The sequence below is a fragment of the Ambystoma mexicanum genome, chromosome 10 (genome assembly GCF_040938575.1).
Source record: "Ambystoma mexicanum isolate Mex_15411 chromosome 10, UKY_AmexF1_1, whole genome shotgun sequence".
NCBI lineage: Eukaryota > Metazoa > Chordata > Amphibia > Caudata > Ambystomatidae > Ambystoma > Ambystoma mexicanum.
In genome coordinates, this window is record NC_090932.1 from 1,689,437,890 (window position 1) to 1,689,457,758 (window position 19,869).

Genomic DNA, 19,869 nt, shown 5'->3' on the forward strand with positions numbered 1-19,869 from the left:
TACGCTTTGGTTGTATTAATGCAGGAACATGGAGGGAATAATAGACTGTGTGGTTATTTTTCCTCCACGCTTGACCCTGTTGCATGCGCTTTGCCGAGATGTTTGAGAGCTGTTGCTGCTGCCGCTGCATCTGTAAAACAAAGTGAGGATATGGTTCTGGGTCACTCCTTAACCGTGATGGTATCTCACTCTGTAGACGTTCTATTAAACAGAATGCAAACGCAACAGCTCACATCAGCACAATTAACAAGATACAAGCTGATTCTATTTGCACCGCATATCGTAATTAAGAGATTTTGAGCATTAATTCCGTCCGAACTATTGCCTCTTCCGCAAGAAATTGCTTGCAGTGACAAGATGTCACATGACTGCCTCTATACCACAGAACAAGAGACTAAAGGCAGAATTGACTTAATTGATACACTGTTAAAAGATTTACAAGGGGAGCTGTTTTGCGATGGCTCCAGCTTCAAACTTACGGATTGGTACATCCACTGCTGCTTATGCCATCACTAAATTAAGCACTATTGTGGAAACCAAAAGAATTCTGCATAACTCTGCGCAGGCCGCAGAGATTCTTGCATTGACTCAAGCTTGTGAACTTTCCGAAGGGCTTAGTGTGAATATATTTACAGACAGTCAGTATGACTTTGGGGTGGTTCACAACGTGTGTGATAGATGAAGGCATTGATTGTATAAAAGATATTCAGGCTGATGCCACTCCTGACGAACTTAATCAGTGGGCTGAGGGTTTAGCAAGTTCAGACGATGAAGGTTGTTGGGTAGATAATGGAAAGAAAAGATGGATGCTGCCTGATGCTTATGTCACCGCTATGGTTACGATGGCTCATGGTCCAACTCATATATGTGCTAAAAAGTTTTTTAAACTGTTAGAACCTGTCTCGGTGAATGTAAATATCTCGAAAACTGCTGAGATTTTTTGGTCCAAAATTGCATGGTATGCTTACAGCATAATGTGGGGAAGGGTACATCGACACCGAGGGTAGTTTTGGTCCCCCCTCTGTACCTTTTGAAGTTATACACTTCGATTTCATTGAAATGGAAAGTTGTCAAAATTACAAATATGTTCTGGTAGTTATTTGTGCTTTTAGCAAATGGGTCGAAGCTTTCCCTTTAAAAGATGCCACGGAAATTACAATGGCGTAAACCATGCTGAAGGAATATTTCCTAGGTTTGGTTTTCCCGAGGGTAATTTGGTCAGACAATGGTCCACATTTTATCACTGCTGTAATCCTGCAAGCATGCGCAGGATTGCAGATCACTAAACGGTTCCATTCGGTCAGACACGCTCAGAGTGCCGAACTTGTAGAATGGCACAATGGTATATTGAAGAATAAAATGGCCCAGATCTGTGCCAGTAGCAATTTTAAATGGCCAGGTGCCTTACCCATAGCTCTATTGTCCATGCTTGATGACCCCACAAACAAAGACTGGGCTCTCTCCCTATGATATAATCATGGGGAGACCAGCCAATCGTTGGAATATACCCAAACGTAAGCTACTAAAAGATGTAGAGCATTTGCTCCGTTCTAAGTGCTGTGACCAGTTAACTCAAAACTTGTATTTGATTTATCAATAGAGAAGAGAAGCCCTCCCAGTAAAATACAAGGGACCAGGTCACCAACTCAGACCTGGGAGTTGGGTGCTCATCAAATAGTTTGAAAGAGCCTCCTGCCTCGCACCTCGCTGGAAAGGACCGTTTCAAGTCCTATTGGCCACACAGACCGATGTATGAGTAGAAGGAAAACAACACTGGAGCCAGGCGACGCATATCAAGAAGATAACTTTTCCTCTGCCCCACGACAAAGTGGAAGAGAAGGAGATTGTTCACTCTGTTCTTCATCACAGGTCTGTTCTAACCGACACTGAGGGTGTCCTTCCTGAGCTTGTGGGTCCTGGGGAGACTGCTGCTTTGTCTCCAAGTTTTTATTCAGATCTTTCTTCAACATTGAGCAATCTTGTTTCTGCTTCATCACTTCCTTCAGGAAGTGACAACAATCTGTTTGAAGATCACACCGTACCTGGAGTTTTGAGGTACGATCTGCGTCTGTGGCACCGGACAGACAGCACAGCATAGGCTGTGCCCACAAGGAATCATCATTGAGCCAGTCCCTTGTCACTCTTTCGCTGAAAAATAAATAAGAGACTGAGACCAGCAAAGTTAGTTTCGAGTAAGAAAGGCCTTGTGATCAGGAGACGCCAACGGATGAACTAAAAGAGCCTAACAGAGAAGCTTCTAAATGGCCTCTGAGAAACAATGTCCTTTCCTAAATCTACTCGTACGGAACACGTTATAGGTTTTATGGCTGACAAAGAATCTGTTCATCAGAGATCATGGTCCTTGAGGACCCATTGTTTTTTAATCACAGTACTGGTCTATTTAGTAATTGTATTTGCGCTTGGGTTCTGGTATATTGAAGGGGTATGTCCACTTGAGACTTTGTTACCCACTGAAATTATCTCCACTGTGTCTCCACTTTTCGTGAATCCGCACACTCTACCTTCTCGAGACTTCTAGCACAGACACGGTTATCACAATAACACTCTCCTAATGATTATGAATGCGACTCTTGTGATTCTGAACAGAACAAATTGCTGGATGTGTTCGCACTTGCCACAACACAGGGAAAAGGGACTGGGCTGGTATTTTCATCCTCTTCCTTTAACAACTGCATGCTACGTCTCACTAAGGGCTCTATTCTTTGGTCTTTGGAAAAATAGTATTTCTGGGAACTTTGATGAGACTAATCTGAATGAATTTGAAAAACATGTCCTAACACCTTTGGGATGTTCTCTCTTTGCGAATAGAAGCAAACTCAATGTTGCTTCTATTAGGCCTTCTGATAGACTCTCTAGATCTTTTCAATCACTGATTTCTTTCAAGATGGCTCCCGTAGGCAACCGGTATGCCATGCCTCCTTCCTATACTATACTCCTTCCTAGACTATTAATCATAGCCCCAACTCTGTTTCTTCTGTATATAAAGGGATGGTCCTCAGACAATCGGTACATTCGAGGGTTGTACTAACATTGCAAATCTATCCAGTGAAAACCGACCTTTGTATGTAGGAGACCCTGTTTATTTTGTTTGTGGCAATGAAGCTTATCCTTGGTTACCTAGAGATTGGCAAGGTACTTGTTACTTGGTTATCTTGTTACTAGGGGTATATGTGGCTACCACTTCTGAAGATTCTAGAGCTTGTCTAAGGCGGGAGGCGGGATGAGAATGGTGACACTCCTTCACAAGTCATGGGTGTTGATTTTGAGGATAGATAATAAACTCTGAGTATATCAGAAGACTAGCAAAGGTACTGGAGAAAACCATCAATAGAACCACCGATATTCTGTACAACATGACGCTAGAGCAAAAGGCAATCCAAAATAGGATGGTGTTAGACGTCATCCTAGCCGAGCGTGGTGGGGTATGTAAATTGGTGGGATCTGCTTGCTGTGTTTTCGAACCTGACTCCTCCCCTACCATATTCAAGGCAATACAAAATCAACATACTTTGAGTACGGAAGTACATGTCCCAGCGGGAAAACTGGGATCTTAGTTCTTGGTTCTGGGACTTACATCGATCATGATGTTGGAAGCTCTTTGTAGTCCTAATGATAGTTGTTGGTGTTGTACTGTTCTGTTGTTGCTGTATACAATGTCTTTCTGCCATATGTTCGATGTTAGGTGGATGTTGTGCGCAAACGATAGGTACACTAGGACCAAAGGTACATGCGCCCAAGGAAACTACTAATGCTTTTGTAATGAAGGATATTACTATCATGGAACTTATGGCGATTGCTATTTCTGAAGAATCTGATTCATGATGTACGGACATTGAAGCGTGGGGTTTTGAGTAAAGCGAATGTTTGAGTAATGCTCTTGGCTTAGGCCAAAAGGAGGGTTTGTTAAACTGTATTCATATAATACCGCCTTATTATGAATAATGGCCTAAGCCCATTCATGTTATGCACGGAAAAACACGTCTGAAATGTTTCGATTTTTGATCAACTTCACTGCCATTTTAAGAATCATCCGCCATTTTGATTTTGACTCTTGCTTTGTTTCCTAAAATGGTGGACTGTGTTTTCACCTACAGCCGAGCCGAACGACCTTTGAGTTGTGTCAACATCTAGGCTGACCGAGAGCAGACTGTTTGTTCTATGCAAAGAAATCTTGTGACTCGTATGAACTGCAATCCAAGTATTGTCTGCGCTCATAAGCCTTATCCTCATCTAAACAGCAGAACAATGGAGAGCAAACTCAAACCATGTGCTTTGGTTGTAATATCGATTCTTGAAACAAGGCTTACTGTGGATCAAAGAACCAATGTCACCATTGTAACTTCATGGACATGCAAACTTGTTAAATCCGTTGTACAATATTGTAATATTTGTCATGTGAACTGGGCACAAACCCTAGCATGTAACTTATTAGTTTGGAGAGGAGCTAGACAATGATTGGAAACTGTATAAAAGAGCCCGTGTTAAGATGTCCAGCACTTCACCCTTCGCTGTGTCTGCTGGTACACACTGCAAGGATTTGGGAGCCTGATAGCTATCTGTTTGCTTTAAATTCTGTACAGAAATAAAAGATACTTGTATCTTTTTGACCCGTGATTGGCGTATTTCATTCTGTGGTACTAAGCCTCGATATTTCTTTGGTCTTTCAACTCTAGATAGTAATATTATTATAAAATGTCTAACTTACTAACGGTAACTAGGTATTCTAAGAGTAACCCAATTCTTCATCCTTTGAAGAGAGACATACGTGTTAGAAAGTACTCAATGCCTGAGATTGCTGATCCATACTCAAAAAGCTTAGTCGCAGATTAAAGGAACATGCTGATCATGAACGGGAATAAATTGGAAAAACCTGAGCTGAGAGAAGCCCTTCAGAACAAAGTCCTGACCTGGTTACAGCCAAAAGCCGGGGAGTTGCATTAGGCATCAGGATTTTAGACTCTTGCATAGGGTTCATATTAAGGAGTGGTCTCTGATGGAGGGCTCTGACTGTATTGTCATTTGTTGTGGACACAGGAATTTACCATTTCTTTTTGAGACATTGTAAATCACTCGGAAGTCTATCAATAACCACAGGTTTAAGAATTGTTATTCACTGATTTCTTTTGTTTTGTTTTATTTTATTAGGATGACTATGAGGCAGCAGTCATATAGCAGCATTCTCACAATCCCTCATCTCCACACAGGAGCTTTGTCAACAATCAGCGCAGTCCACTGCACACAAGCAGGGGAAGCCTGACAAGGGGAATTCACTTCCAAGGAGAGCTGCAACCGTGCCCCAACGTCCCTGCAGAGACCAGGTGAGCATCACAATAAGTGGGGAATTGCACGCTTGTCACCTTTGAACTGCTTCTTTACAGCCTTTTGTCTGTTGGCAAGGTGGGTTACAGGTGTCCCCAATTTGGTATCTCATAAAAGTGGAATAGCACCCTTGTCGCCTCTTTAGTATATTTTTTCAGTATTCATAATTATTGGTTACTGCCAAATGTCCTGCTCGGGGTGCCCCGGGTCACCTTTAGCTTCACGCCAACTCAACGGTCTCCTTTGGCATTTCTGCTTTACTTTCTGCTGTGGTGGACCTTCTGCCCACTCCATTGCCAGCTCCTGTGTAATTTCAGTGGCCTGCACTGCCCTTCTCCGGAGCTCTGCTTACTCCATTGGGCCTCTGCATCTTCCCACTCACCGAAGCAACACACATCGGGTTGGGAGCACGTCTCCCATATGGCTGGGCTTCTCCTCACGTTGCTGTGCATTTTACAGCTTCCTGCTGCACACACTCTACAATACTGCATGCCTTCGCTTCCCGCATCAGCTGGAGTTCTTCCTTCTGCTTCTGTGACAATCCCAGAAATCCAGACTGCTTCTGCCTCTACTACTCCTTCCGCGTTTCTCTCCAGCTGTAGATCATTCTTGGGTTTGAATGACCGCTCTGGTGCCTTGCTCTACAGCAACTAGACCACACATTTGGTTCCATTGCACCTCTGATCCTTACTAACACTGAGTCCTTCTTCCTCATCCCAGTACCACAGGCACTATGGATACTGAATTCCATAGTGGTTTTGGTCAGTTGACATTTAGTTTGTTTTGATTGCTTTGTGAACTGAGAGTTGTCAGAGTTAGGGGATGTTATGTAAAACGTTTTGTGATTTAACTTTGAGATTAGGACCTCTTTTTAACACAGAATCATGACAATTAGAGGATGGCATATTTAATTCCTGAACTCCCAAGGCACACACCTTATTCTGTTTAGATGACTTTTCATAGCATGTTCTTTAGGTAGTTTCACAAGAGGGACTTGTGCAATGAGAGAATGCCATTAAGTTTTTGGGAATTATAGGACTTTTATCCTCACAAGTAGATGAATACTGCATCCTTCCCAAAGGAGTCACCACTTCCCCTGATAGCCATCTCCTGCCATGTGATCCTCCTTCATGATGCCACCCCAGGGTTAGGATCAGATAGCGGCTTCCTTCCCCTTTTCACCTGGGAGCAGACCCTTGGCTGGGTTACGTGATGACTCGGCAGGATTCATCACAGGACCCATTATCAGTTAGTATTACACTGGGATATCCCTCTTGACCACTCAGTTCCTCCAAGAATTCAGTTGCTCTTTTAGCATTCACATGTAGAGTCAATAGGACCTCTTCCCATCTCGTCAAAAGGACTTTAACTTCCAAGCATTATGTATGAACCCTCTTGCTCCATATTGGGCCAACCACATCCATACCCAATTTCTACCATGGTTTCCCTAGAATGTCAGTTACACTCATTGGTTGTTTCTCACTCACACACACTGTTTCACTATTCTCACAAAGGATACAGTTCCTGACTGCTCTCTCTATTTACATGTCACATCCAGGCCACCAATATTTGGTCCTTATCTTTCACTTCATTTCCATTATTCCTTGATGACCTTCATGTTCTAAATCGATAAGACATTGGGCCTCAATAGGACCCTGGGGGTGACGGTATGAACGGTGCCGGTAAGGCACCGGCACCATTCATACCGTCGCGTCGCATTACGAGTTCTGCTCACGGGTTCCTGACAGCCCGCCAGGTCTTACCTCATAACTTGTAATACCGCTGCATCGTTATCAACCCTATCGGGCAGAATGGGAATCGGGAGCCCGGCAATACTGCCACCGGCGAATGGGCAATTACCGGACCATTCATCTCATAATGGACCAGTTATTGCCCATTTGCGGGAGGTGGTGCCCGTAGCGAGCATGGCGGTAGCCGTGCCTGCTATACAGGCACGGCTACCGCCATGCTCGTAATGAGGCCCATTGTCTTAACCTTTCAGAAGGTATCACCTTGTCACGTCTATTAAGTCCATTACTCTGAACATACTGTTCAGTGTGAGGGGACACTGAACAGTATGAACAATGTTCAGTGTCCCCTCAGTTAGGTGCTTCATTATTGCTGCCATCTGTTGGTCCTTCTCCACAGACTCTGTCTTTCTCCATAAACTCTGTCCATTCCCCTTCTGAGACTGGCATTTTCATTACATCCAGTACCGCTTCTTGTACTTCTTCATCCTCCAGCACTTCATCATGTGTCATCCTCCTGGAGAGACAATCAGCCACATGATTCTTTTCACCAAATCATATTCTCGTAGCCTGCAGATCCATCTTCTTATTCTTGCTCAGACCTTAGCCATCCCCTTCAATGTTATCATTTCTACCAGGGGTTTATGATCTACTGGCACTTCAGATTGTGCTCCCCACACAAAGCTCCTGAATTTCTCTGTCACCCACTTTCTTGCTAGGGCTTCCTTTTCAATGGTAGCATAGGCTTTTTCTGGCACTTTCAATAGTCTCTGGGCAAAGGCTATCACATATTCTCTACTCACCTTTGTCTATGTTAAGACTGCACCAAGACCTATGTTGCTCGCATCCATAGATCTGCCCTCTTGTAGCTGTGCAATGCAGGCGCTTTCATTAGCATCGGTTTAATGTACTTGAACTCTTCTTGTTTATTCCATTCAAATGTCACTCCCATTCTTACCAAATTCCTCATTGTAGCCATGTACTTAGCAAAATGAACTTTGAATAATATTCCGCCATGGCCAGAAATGTCTGCACTTGCTCTCTGCTATTCAGGGTTACTGTACTCTCAATTGCCTTGACAAAATCCTTTGTAGGTGATATTCCCTTTTACGATATGACATGATCCAGATATTCGATCTCCCTCTGTTTGCCTGGCACATCACCTTGCTTAGGGTAGTTCCTGCTCCATGAAGCTTATTCAATGATCCATCAAGTCTCCTGTCATGTCCCTTTCTAGTCTATAGGCTCTGCATATACTAGAATTCCGTCCTGGAAGAGTAAGATGACATCACCATCAAAGATTCTGTACATAATTTTCTGAAACATTGATGCTGCAGAAATAAGTCCAAAAGGCATTGTTCTGTACTGATATATAATACCTAAAGAGTAACAAATGCTGTCAGGTGTCTTGATTGTCTGTGGAGTTTAATCTGGTGATAGGTGGAAGTCAAATCAAGGGTTGAAAAACACTTAGATGCACCCAAGGTTGATATCAACTCTTGGATGTTCAGTAAAGGGTGTATTTCTGGGATGACACACGTATTAGGTTTTGTCATGTCTGTACAAACTCGTTCCCAGAACTTTTCCTCACCACTACCAGTTTTAACTTCATCCCTCATGGAAATCCGGGCACTATGTATTTTCAGTACAACTGCCTTGGATCATTCCTTCATTCTTTTCTGATGGGTGAAACCCCTCAAACACCCTTTGTTCTCCATGAACACTTGTTCATGCTTTCACAGTGTTTCCAGTGAGCCATTCTCTGTTGCCAGTATGGTGTCTTCCACATTGCGGTCTAGTTTCATTTCCACATTCTTTTGGTGGGCCGATTCAAGAGTGGCATTGTTTCTCTACTGAAGACATATACTTTCCTGGTGACCTCTCTCCCTTTAAACTGCAGTGTGCCCAGAAACCATCCGACTGGTTCTATTTGTATCGAACCATATGCCTTGGAATTTCTGTCAGCTCTGTGTAGATACTTGTCTCCAAATGCGTCCCTCCACAGAACGTCCGGTATTAACATATGCTAAACTCCAGATTGAATCATCATAACCATTGGTGCATTATTCACAACACCTGTTGCCATGGGACGCTCCAGATCTTCCTCATCGTCCTTTATTGTGAAAGTGCACTTGCCTTCCTCATCCACATCATCATATATTTAATTAACCCAGTGTGTTTATTTTATTTTTTATTTATTGGGTACTTATAATGCGCCTTTACACAAAGTGTTTTGAGGCGCACCAAGACAAGAAGGTGGGGAACAGGGAGGACACAAACAAAAAACTATCCTAGTAGGCCTTGTGTCATTCGGATCGTGCAAGTGCATTAAAGAATTGCAGGTGAGAGGGTAGGAGGGAGTGCTCGTCAGGGCAGAAGGGCCTGTGAGAAAAGCGAGTGCCAGGGATCAATATTTGACTCCTCATGCCCTTAATGGCGTCTTCTTACTCTGCTACCATGAAGACGCCATTAAGGGCATAAGGAGTGAAATATTGACCCCAATGTACCAAATACACTAGGCACAAAGGAATTGGTGGTTTAATAAGGAAGACATTTGGTCAAAATTGAACAAGCAGGACCATGGGAACCGCCTAATGTTGAAGAAAGACACCTGTTAGAGACAAGTTGACTCCGATACGGAGGGGAAGACACATGAAGTGGATTATTGACTGTTCGACTTCTTGATGCGTACCCAGTTTATGGTGTACCTGTAGATGAAGGTGGGTACATTCTTTAGTATGAGTCACCCCCACAGATTACACAGCAGAGGTGCTGTGGCTCACCCCCCCCAAATGAGACAGGACACAGAGAGGGTGCTGTCTCTCCCGTCCTGAAGAAGGTTGCTTCACTAGGGGACTGAAAGATAGTCCAGAGACAACTGAAACACGTGTAGAGGATGTATATCTGTGAGACTAGAGCTACACAGATTGTGTTACCTTTTAGTAGATTTTAGGAACCAGATAGGAATGCAATAGTAGACTAGGATGACCAAATGAAAATGGTCAGAGAGAAAGTAAATATGAGGCATGAGTGTGATGTAGAATGAAAGTGAATGAATGGTAGGAAAGTGGAGATGTGAGTCATGCTTTTCAGTAGCCAGTTTGGTAATGTTTACAGTATATAGTCTTTCTGTGAAATAATTTTTTGAAAAATGATTTGTAAAATTTAAGTTTTTTAAATGTTTGTGTTTTATATTAAAATTAACTTATGTAGATATTGAAATAATTGGTTTGTTGATATTTATGAAAAGACAAACATACTAGAAGAGGTCATCCTTCTCTTTCCAATGGGCCATTGTGTAGGGTTTTGTGATCTTTGAAGCCAGACTGGTGGTTGTGGACACAGCCAACATATTTTGTGTGTTGGATAACCAGGGAAATGGGCAGCGCCTCCAAGAGTTTGCCCAGGAAGAGTGTAAGGGAGATAGGGTGCATAAGGGAGTTCTTGAGAAGTGTGGGGAAGGATCTAGTGGCAAAGGAATAATGACAGAAATTGGCCAAGGCTGGAGCAAGGGAGACAATGTTGCCCTTGAGAGTTCTGGTGGAGCATTGGAGTATCTGTTTGGATGAGACCTTCATAGAGCGGGCTTGTCTAGAAACCTCATTAGGTGTTATGTGACAAAAAGAGGAGAGTAGGAGGGGAGTGGCGTGGGGGGCCAAGGGAGGCCTGAGAGCGGGTGAGGGAGAAGGGTGAGGAGTAGGGGAGAGTGAGGACAAGCTATCCTGAGTTTTAGAAATGAAGTGTGAGGCTAGAGGAGTACAGAGGGCCAGGGAAGGCAGAGGAAAAGTGGAGACTGCAGTAGGGTTGCTGAGCTCTTGCTCCTGGAGCATCTTGCGAGGTGACCCTTACCCTTGAATATTTTGCAGATTATTCTAAGAGCCTAGCAGGCAGGTGTATTGGAACAGTGTGGTAGACTCTTGCTCGGTAGCATATCTTTGACTGGGCTTGACCCCTCATGGGAAGTCTTGCCCTCCGCCTGGGATGATTAAAACTATTGGTGGCTTTCTTGTTTAATGAGTCTTCTGCAGCCTGTTGCTTTCCTTTCATGCCCCTGTATATTGCTGATACAGTTTCTGGTGCCCTTTCTGGTTCTCATGGAACTGTCTCTGTATTTGCTTCAATGTGTGATTCCTGGACCCTGCATTCCAGAATGTGACACATGTCTTGGTGTGCTCGGCTTCTTTAGCTATTCTTAGCACTGTCTCTAGTGGGATGTATCTTCTGTCCACAGCCTTTCCCTGATCTTGCTATTCCTGCTCTCTAGCATAAACCGGTCCTTCAGTCTCTCTTCCAGTTGTTGGTGTAGTACATTTCTGTCTACACCATAATTGGCACAAAACACAACAGTTGCATAGTGTTCAAATGACTTGAGCCTCCTTTATCAGGGTACATTTGGCTGTGCCACTTTTAGGAGAAACATTGTGCGAGGGGTATGCTCTGCTTGACTGTGATGTGGTCACATGCCCCCCTTGTGTTGGTTCATGATGGCGTCCTCCCTTTTGTTTTCCTTATTATATTATTTTGAAAGGACTCTCTCTGTATTTTGAGCTTAATTTTCTGGTCAGGTCCTCCACTTATTCAAGTCCCCTCTCTCTTGTCCTTTATTTATGTTTTGTTTTCTTAGTCCTCATGGCACACACTGTGTGCCTCCTGCAAGTCTCACTTCTTCTGGGTAATGACTTCACATAGGCATTCGGCAATGCGTTGTCCGGATTTCCTTTTTAAATGTTTGCCACATTATGCGCTTTAGCGCTACTTGTGTTGTTGCCTGGTGACAGAGCGCACGTAACTGGGGTGTGCTCCGGCAAAAGTGAGAGCTTGTGCACCATGTTTCTCATTGCTCATGCCCCTCCCAGCATCAAATCGGGACACTTACCTCTGTGTACTTAATCTCGGTACCTGGTATCAGTTTTGTGAGTCCCTCTCGCCACAACGGGTGCCGGATATTGGATGCTCCAATCATCGGGCATAGCTCCTTCACAATTCACATGGCATAGGATGCGTGAGTTGTTGCGCTCATTGCTGAATTGTAGTGTCACCAGGCGAAAAGACAGGGACGAGTAAGTAGGGATTATCTATTATTCACGTTATCTCCGCAATGTAAGGTGCTTTCCTCTTCACTTCTTCTCGCTCCGCCCTCTCAACCACCTTCATTACACCACCTCAATCTTGAATATTTCATCATACTACCAAGTTCAGCTGAGGGGAGGTGGACATTATTGTTGTTGTTATTATTATTATTGTTATTATTATTATTATTATTATTATTATTATTATTATTATTATTATTATTATTATTATTAAATGGATGGAATAATCTCATGATTAAACAGTACTTACAGAAGATGTCATAAGCGCCTGTATCGATGTGCTGTGGAAAATGACACTTGATGAAGACACTTAACAAAGGCACAACTTCATGAAAAGGAAAGTGAAATATACAGTCCTGGAAAAGTGAAGTGCCAAAGCAAAGCTGAGAAAGATACAACCTTTAAAGTAACCAGGAAGATCTCTTGGAAGCGTGGGAGAAGCAATAGGATAACTGCTATTGATAAAAGAGAAAGTTTGTCTAAGAGCACTCTGGGTTGCTTGCTTCTTTAACAACACAACAAACACAGACCATAGGATCATCGGGTCACTTGAAACATCGTAGATCTTCCAGAAGAGACCCATGTAGACTATTTCACAAAGGTCTTTAAGGACCCTGATATCATATGCCTTTAGGACGGAGGTTTGGCTGATCAAAGACTAAGCAATGCAAAACGAAGTGTAAAAAAAGCACAGAAAGAGATGTGAGGACTAAGTTTGAGTCTTTGGAGCAGGGAAGCAGCAGGCTGCAAAGCTTTGCTTAATATTCTGCTCAAAGCTCTACTGAAACAGTGAACCTCATTAATATAAAGGGTGATTGTCAATTTCTGTGCAAGTGCAGGTATACCTTTCTCTTGGAAAGATGGCGCTACTGTCCTGCTATGCTTGAAAATGAAGATGCAGATAACTGAAAATATATATGAGGAAACATCAGGAAAAACCAGGGTTGGGGCAAAAAAATCAGTTACAGAACCCATCTAAAAGAAGGAATTGTCCTATCGTAAGGCCTCTCTGTCTATATGATTTAAAAAATAAAATCTGCACTGGCTCCTTCATGAAGCACAAAACCTCTCCAAACCCTGCTATTTGATTTTTAAAGTTGTTTGTTTAATCTATGTAGCTTATCTTTCTTCAAAACTGCATGTTTTAGGGAGAAATAGAACATTATTGTTTAAAGTCCAAAGATAAAGAAGAACCAGCCAAAAAAAACAAGCTTTTTTCCAGTTTGACTCCAGACTTTGGAACTGTCCCCCTTCCTTGGGTACATTAAGGCATTATAAATTCTAAGGATGGCCAGGCATTATAGATCCTAGGGATGGCTAGCTATCACAGATCCTTAGGATGGCCAGGCATTATAGATCCTAGGGATGGCTAGGCATCACAGATCCTATTGATGGCCAGGCATTATAGATCCTAGGGATGGCCAGGCCTTATAGAGCCTAAGGATGGCCAGGCACTATAGATCCTAGGGATGGCCAGGCATTGTAGAACCTAGGGATGGCCAGGAATTATAGAACCTAGGGATGGACATGCATTATAGATCCTAGGGCTGGCCAAGAATTATATATCATAGGGTTGGCCAGGCATTGTAGATCCTAAGGATGGCCATGCATTATAGATCCTAGGGATGGGTAGGCATTGTAGATCCTAGGGATGGCCAGGCATTATACATCCTAGGGATGGCAAGGCATTATAGATACGAGGGATGGCTATGCATTGTAGATCCTAGGGATGGCCTGGCATTATTGATCCTATGGATGGCCAGACATTATAGATCCTAAGGATGGCAAGGCATTATAGATCCCAAGGACAACCAGGCATTATAGATCCTAGGGATGGCCTGGCATTATAGATCCTAGGGATGGCCTGGCATTATAGATCCCAGATTTGGCCAGGCATTATAGATCCTAGGGATACCCAGGCATTATAGATCCTAGGGATGGCCTGGCATTATAGATCCTAGGGATGGCCTGGCATTATAGATCCTACGGATGGCCTGGCATTAACGATCCTAGTGGTGGCTTGGCATTATAGATCCTAGGGATGGCAAGTCATTGTAGATCCTAGGAATGGCTAGGCATTATAGATCCCAAGGATGGACAGGCATTATAGATCCTAGGGATGGCCAGGCATTATAGACCCTAGGGGTGGCAAGGCAAGCAATATAGATCCTAGGGATGGCCAGGCATTATAAATCCTAGGGATGGCCTGGCATTATAGATCCTACGGATGGCCTGGCATTAAAGATCCTAGTGGTGGCTTGGCATTATAGATCCTAGGGTTGGCCAAGCATTATAGATCCCAAGGATGGCAGGCATTATAGATCCTAGAGATGGCAAGTCATTGTAGATCCTAGGAATGGCTAGGCATTATAGATCCTAAGGATGGACAGGCATTATAGATCCTAGGGATGGCCAGGCATTATAGACCCTAGGGGTGGCAAGGCATTCTAGATCCTAGGGATGGCCTGGCATTAACAATCGTAGGGGTGGCTTGGCATTATAGATCCTATGGATGGCCAGGCATTGGAGATCCTAGGGATGGCAAGGCATTGTAGATCCTAGGGATGGCTAGGCATTATAGATCCTAAGGATGGCCAGTCATTATAGATCCTATGGATGGCCAGGCATTATAGATTCTAGGGATGGCAAGGAATGATAGATCCTAGATAGATCCTAGGGATGGCTAGACATTACAGATCCTAGGGATGGTAAGGCATTATAGACACTAGGGATGTCAAGGCATTATAGAACCTAGTGATGACCAGGCATTATAGATCCTAGGGATGGCCAGGCAGTATAGATCCTAAGGATGGCCAGCAATTATATATCATAGGGGTGGCTAGGCATTATATATCCTAGGGCTGGCCAGGAATTATATATCATAGGGATGGCCAGGAATTATATATCATAGGGATGGCCAGGCATAATAGATCCAAGGGATGGCTCGGCATTATAGATCCTAGGAATGGCCAGGCATTGTAGATCCTAGGGATGGCCAGGCATTATAGATCCTAGGGATGGCAAGGCATTGTAGATCCTACGGATGGCTAGGCATTATAGATCCTAAAGAATATGTATTTGTAGTTATTTATTTGTAGTGCGCACCTTGCCCAAGGGCTTCTGGGCGCATGTTTAAGAAGCAGTTACAAGTTTAGGAAGCAATTACAAGCTACAGCACAAAAGATGAAATATTCAAATTTACAATTTACACATATTTACATACAGAACATTGAAAAGTGAGGGAAGGAACGAATCTGAGAATACAGTAGAAAGCAGTCTATGTACAAAGAGCAATCGGTGTAGGATAAACAGAAGTATCGATTATAGAGAGGAGGCAAGGGCATCCTGATCATGTAACCACAATTTAGCTTTAGCTTTGACGGAATGGATGTCAGGAATGTTTCTGAGAGCATTAGGGAGGGTGTTCCAGAGCTTAGCCGCGATGACTGGGAAGCTCGAACCTCTGGCTGTCTGTAGCTTGAAGCGAGGAATAGACAAGGTGTGAGTCTGTGAAGATCTTAGTGGTCTAGATGCTGTATGTTGTATGAATCACGTGGAAAGGTAAGCCGGGGCTGCGTTGTTCTGGGCCTTGTGTGTTAGAGCGAGTGCTTTGAGGGATATGCGGTGACTAATGGGTAGCCAGTGCAGGTTGCGTCTTGTGGTGGATATGTGGGAACGCCTGGGGATGTTGAGAGCTGCCCTTATGGCGTTGTTCTGCGAGACCTGGAGTTTATCAATGTTTCTTTGACTAGTCCCTAGGTAGAGGGCGTTGTAGTAATCGATTTTGGACATGTTTAGGGTTCTGGCGAGAATCAGACAGTTCTCCATAGTCAGAAAGGGGCGACATGCTGTGATCAATTTGCAAGTACAGGATGAAGCTGAGACAACTGAGCTAGTTTGTCGATTGAGGGACAAAGTAGCGTCTAGATATATTCCTAGGGTTTTTGTGATGTGAGAGACTTTGATATCATTCCCATCAATAATGAAGGAATTGAATTTAGGGTCAAGTTTGGTGAGTTTGTATTGAATGCCAAGAATGATTAACTCAGTCTTTTCATCATTGAGGCAAAGCCCATGATGAGCCATCCAAGCCTGGATGACAGTGTAAACTGCATTGAGTGCTTTAGCATCTGTTACATAATCGCCAGTGAGAGGGATAAGTACATGGGTGTCATCCGCATAATTCGTGTAGGAGACACCCAGATAGTCCAGTATATTAAAGAGCGGTTTATTAAATACGTTGTAAAGTGTGGGAGATATACAAGATCCTTGTGGAACTCCGCACGTGACGTGGGCTGGATCAGCTGCAGCAAGGGGAGAGAAGACCCTCATGGTTCTGTTAGCCAAAAAAGAGCTGATCCAGGATGTGGCTGTGTCAGAAAAATGGGCCGCAATTTTGAGGTGGTGGCAGAGGATTTGATGATCGACCAAATCGAAGGCTGCTGAAAGATCAAGGAGGAGCAGGAGCGCCAGTTTACCCTTGTCTTTCAGCTCCTCAATTTGGGTTTTCAAATCAATTAAGGCTGTCTCAGTACCGTGTCTGGGACGGAAGCCAGATTGTCTGAGCCCTAATAGATTGTTTGTTTCAAGATAGTCCTGGATTTGGAGATAGGCTGCTCGATCCAAGATTTTGAGAAGGTATGGCACTGTGGTGATGGGCCTGTAGTTAGAGGGATTAGTAGGATCGAGATTCGGTTTCTTGATTAATGGGATGACCCAAGCATTCTTAAGGTTGTCAGGTACAGTGCCCGATTTGAAGGAGGCGTTAATGAATCAGGTAATGAACAGGGCGAGATCATGTGCAGCTTCCTTTATGACCAGTGCAGAGCAGGCGTCACCTTAGCAATTGGAAGGCTTAAGCTTAGTTATGATATTTTCAACCTCCTTGATGGTGAGTGTTGAGAAACTGAAAGGTTTGAAGGAATGTTTAGGAGAAGGGGTTTTATAAAACGGGGGGTTACCCGATGAGCCAAAGAGGTAGATTTTTTTAGTATTAATTTTGGCTTGGAGCATGGTAATTTTGTCAAGCAATGCTTTTTTAATGTTAGAGCACCATTCAGTGTCAGGGGTGCACGTATCAAGCGGGGCGACAGGAGACTCAAGTTCCCTGAGGATCTTAAAGAGTTCCTTGGTATTTGATCGGGCTTGGATGATCCTATTGTTATATACTTCCTTTTTTGCAGCTAGGATGGCTTCTTTGTAGGTGAGGGAGGCTGCTGTAAGGTTATTTGTGTTGACTGGAGAATGTGAGCTTTTCCAATGAGCCTCAGCTTTTCTTTTTTCTTTGCGCAGATCGCGTAAGTGCGGGGTGAACCAAGAATTAAGGTGGAGCTGCGGTTTTTGTTTGCGCAGTTTGAGGGGGGCAATGGTAGTAAGGGCTTTTAGCACGGCCCGTTTGTAGGTATCTACTAGCACTTTGGGGTCCAAACAGTTCACAGTGGACGCCAAATTCAAAAGAGGAAGGATAAGTGGGAGTAATTTCTCAACAGAAATATCCTTTTTGTTACGTGTGGAAATGGGAGGGGCAAGGTTGGGTTTATCTGTAGGTGAATTGGATTTGATGGAGAATTATATGTTGTGATGACCAGATCATGCGCATAGAGACACAGAGGTGACGTTAAGTGCACAGTTCATGTCAGAAACCCAGTAAAGGGTGCGACCCTTGATGTGGGTGGGCACATTGATATGTTGGGTGAGACCAAAGTCAGCTAAGACTCTTTCTACGCCAAAGGCCTTGGCATCATTCGTATCATGGTAGCCTAGATTGAAGTCTCCCAATATAATGATTTGAGAGTTGGGCTTAGTGCTGGTGGCTAGGATAGATGAAATGTCCTCGACAAATGAGGAGGTGGGGCCCGGGGGCCTGTAGATGAGATGTACAGTGGCCGTATGATTGGGTGAGATTGGCAATTTAATAGAAAATAATTCCGCTGATGGCAGCTGCAGACTGTTGGCAGCTCTGAGGTTAAGAGAGCTCTTAAATATGAAAGCTAATCCACCCCCCTTAGTTTGATTGGTGTCCCTGTCACACCTGAGAATGGAATAGTTGTCAAGGAGGGCCAGGGTCAAAGAAGGGCCGGCTGCTAATGCAGCCAAGTTGCTGTAATTGCGAGGAAGTCGAGGTTTTCTGTGACAATATAATCAGCAATATCAAGGGCGTGCGCAGGGACGGAGCGTGCGTTGATGAGCGCACCTTTGAGTTTCGGGCTAGTGACAACCTTATGAGTTGGAGTAGGGGAGTCAATTTTAGGAGCCATGTGGGCCGGCGTTTTATTAATGCTAGAGTTTGAGATTTTGTCGATCGTACGATTGTTCAGGTGGTAGGACCAGTGATGACATCTGGAGGCTAATATTTGGTTTCTTACTGATGAGGCACATGGATGACTGCAATGGTTAAGAGAAGTCGATATGGCATGGTGAGGCTGAGATAGACCGGCTAACGAACTCCCAGCAAGATTCAGTGTGCCTATGTCAGGGGCAGTGTGGTGTCTGGCGGGTGTAGCTGTGATGTTGATTGTTGTATGTTGGAGGAGAGGTGGGAGGATGGCGCGAGCCGAGCCTAGCATTTCTAATGGTAACAGAGCATGGTTGATTAGGTGTGGGTTTGGTGGCAAAATGTAGTAGCCAGAGGGCCGGGGTGTTTAGATAAGGATTAGGACCTGTCATGATGAGAGTGTGAGGTAGTATGGGAGATGTTGTAGTACTAGTTGTGGGAGTGGACGAGACGTAGAACTGTGTGGTGAAGGTGAGGAGCGGTGACCAGGTTAGAACCTGACAGATGAGCAATAAGTATGTGGCGAGCTGTCGCATGGGCAGGGGTGCAGGTTTTGGTGCACTATCAAATGAAATTACGCGGTGAGGGTGATAATCAAAGGTACAATGCATTTGCCAAGTATTATAGAGCCTAGGGATGGCAAGTCATTGTAGATCGTATGGATGGCTAGGCATTATAGATCATAAGGATGGCCAGGCATTAGAGATCCTTGGGATGGCTAGGCATTATAGATCCTAGGGATGGACAGGCAGTATAGATCCTAAGGATGGCCAGGTATTATAGATCCTATGGATTACCAGGCATTATAGATCCTAGGGCTGGCCAGGAATGATATATCATAGGGATGGCCAGGCATTATAGATCCTAGGGCTGGCCAGGAATTATATATCAAAGGGATGGCCATGAATTATATATAATAGGGGTGGCCAGGCATTATAGATCCTAGGGATGGCTAGGCATTATAGAACCTAGGGATGGACATGCATTATAGATCCTAGGGCTGGCCAAGAATTATATATCATAGGGTTGGCCAGGCATTGTAGATCCTAAGGATGGCCAGGCATTATAGATCCTAGGGATGGGTAGGCATTGTTGATCCTAGGGATGGCCAGGCATTATACATCCTAGGGATGGCAAGGCATTATAGATACGAGGGATGGCTATGCATTGTAGATCCTAGGGATGGCCTGGCATTATTGATCCTATGGATGGCCAGACATTATAGATCCTAAGGATGGCAAGGCATTATAGATCCCAAGGACAACCAGGCATTATAGATCCTAGGGATACCCTGCCATTATAGATCCTAGATTTGGCCAGGCATTATTGATCCTAGGGATACCCAGGCATTATAGATCCTAGGGATGGCCTGGCATTATAGATCCTAGGGATGGCCTGGCATTATAGATCCTATGGA